The following is a 2,575-nucleotide window of genomic DNA, read 5'->3' as shown; positions in this document are numbered from 1 at the left end:
TTTCCAGGGTTTATTTGCCTGCTGATTTCCTTACCACCTTGTCTTTCCCACCTACTTCTGCTTTCAGGCTGATTGCAAAAGAACGAATAACCTCTTCGTTCTCTACCTTTATGTCCCAATTGCTCTCCCCACTCCCCTGCCAGTAACTTTGAATTCATTTGCCAGCTCGAGTCTAATTTAATGGAGGTGTAAAAGGCATTAACTTGGCATTAATTACAAGTCTTCAGGAGAAAGAAAGCATCACGTTAGAGTGACCACTGAGCAGAACAGTTGTCCCATTTGGCGTGCTAGGCCAGTGAGAACCTGTGTGGCTTGGAGCAAGACACACACAGCGTGCTGCCATGCACTCAGCCTTCGAACAGTGTGGAAGGGAGCAGGGGTGGAGAAGGTGGTGAAGTGGGGGAAGGGGGAACTGAAGACATCGTGAGGAATGTGAAATGGGAAGCTAAAGCCACTGCAGAAGCTATCAGGACATGGGATGCAACTTAATGAGAGGTCAAGATAAAATAACACAGGTTATTTATTACATATTGTTAATCTGTGTGCTTCATGTAAATAAATCAATATTCAGCCAGCAGGCCATGAGTGTTCTGGACTCTAAGCAAGAATGATCATATGTATAAGCCAGATGTTCATCCAACATCACCAATACAATACTCTTGTGGTTATTGGCAGTTTATGCCAGCCAGGTCTGCTCCATAACCTATAGCTTCATACTTCCCTACGGGTCCAGGGTGTACAGCCCTGAAGAGTTTCTGTGTTCCATTTCTAATAAAGTTTCACATCTATTACAGGATTGTCCCTTCCCCCTAGTCTGGAGAGAGGCAGTCGGTAGATTCAGAGACGCCTGGAATTGGAGTCTTCACTCATTATGAGCGTTGCAGAACTGTCCGTTCTGGGAAGTTCAGTGCTGATCTTTCTCACACACAGCACGGCAAACTGCTCTGGAAGATAATTTGTACCCAGACAAATGATTCCCCTCCTTTGTGTTGTGCAGCCTGTTGCACAGAGGAGTGATTACACTGAACAATACACAGAATCTCATTCACCTTTAGCAAGATTCAGCCTCACCTGGGGAGGTGCCGTGCTAGCGCTTCCAGCGTGCCCACTGCTCTGAGCAGTGGTGCATTGCAGCAGGCATTGTCCGTTCGTCGGGGAGCAAAAGCTGTAAAGTGAATCCTTCAGTGTCTCAGCTGCTTCTCTTGCAAAATGAATCCCAAACCCCCGTTTTCCAAACAAATTACATGGCTAAATTGCCCTTGGCTGGGTAGTCACATCTGTTTTAGGACTGTATTTAGCCAAATAAAGGTGGCGAAAATTCATCCAAGGAGGGGAAGGGAGAAAAGGCAGGGCGGGGGGAAGCTATACTGTTCAAATCAGCTTGTGGTTTCAGCCTACCGACTGCCTTGTGTTATAGCTCATGTCTAGAATCAATTGCACAGTAAAGAATTAGGCTTTTCACTTTGGGTTTCTGACCCTTGCTCAGAGGAGGAGGCAATGGCTAGACAGAGATGTTAATTTCCCTTCGGTTATGCCCTGAAAGGAGAAAAGGCGGCATCTGCATCCTTCCTTACTGTAGCCATCTTGTGTAGCTGGAGAATCACTTTAACTCACAGAGGTAAAAAAAGATTATTCCCCCCTCCCCGCAAAAGGAGGCGGAGGTAGAGGCTTTATGTTTTTCGGAAGTGGTTTCAGAAAGGTTTAGGAGGAGAGGCAGTCCGGTGTTTTAAAGAATCAGTTAAGTATACATACACTGAACTTACTGTGTAAGTAATAAATTATAGGCAGGTGATACATAGGTTTTGGTTCTGTTTTGTGGCACCACACCAAACAGGCTTTGTTCACACAGAGATGCAGGATTTTTCAATTGTTTCATTAGTCAAGTACCAAGGCCGGGTTTTTCCTAATCTCTTCAGAAGAAGTTAAGACTTTTTTAGGTGTTACCAGTGAATGCCCACTGTTTAACTACTGGCTGCTGCCTGGTGCACAGCCAGGACACATTTCCAGTCCCAGTTAGCAGTGGTTTAGATCAGGTGGGATGACTAGCACAGCATCACATCAGTCTGGAGATAGGTTTCATCACATCAAACGGGCTGGCAGAGCCATCAGTCCCTGTCACTGGAGAACCCATGTTGGTCTCTCGCACCGGCGCACACGTGTACCTTTTGGGCTGGGCAGAATGGTAGGTGTCATAAGAGAGAGCTAGAGGGTGGGATAGGCTTGTTTGGTCCAATAACTAAGGCCACAGATGAACAATTAGCTAGCAAATGGCTGCTGTGGAATAAGCAGCCACTGCCACCCAGTTGTTCATCATCACCCCACTGGCAGCAGTGATCTCCTCCTCCCCCACAGGACTGGCCACAGGGATCGTTGATTCACGCCTCAGTGCAGAAGCTGATGGTTTGGCTTCAGAGGCCAGCAAATGTGAGCCGGTGCTAAGCCTGCCCTTTTCACTAAAGCATCTGGCTCCTGCTGGCAAGGGCTGTGGACTTCATCAGAGAGGCAGGAACAAGGAGTTGGCAGCCTTCATCTTCTGTGGCCGTTGGCTGCGCAAACCTGTGTCAGGGCTCTGAGA

The 2,575-nt window shown here is 47.3% G+C and overlaps 1 protein-coding gene across 1 annotated transcript in view; it reads left to right on the top strand.

Annotated features, from left to right (window-relative positions):
- ALK (anaplastic lymphoma receptor tyrosine kinase) overlaps nt 1-2,575 on the top strand; it is a gene marked incomplete at its 5' end in the record, with an annotated part of 25,357 nt that overhangs the window by 15,061 nt on the left and 7,721 nt on the right. The gene's annotated exons all lie outside the window — the stretch shown is intronic.

This window comes from Buceros rhinoceros, unplaced genomic scaffold, assembly GCF_000710305.1.
Source record: "Buceros rhinoceros silvestris isolate BGI_N320 unplaced genomic scaffold, ASM71030v1 scaffold10898, whole genome shotgun sequence".
Taxonomy (NCBI): Eukaryota; Metazoa; Chordata; class Aves; order Bucerotiformes; family Bucerotidae; genus Buceros; species Buceros rhinoceros.
This window is presented reverse-complemented; position numbering and strand designations above follow the sequence as displayed.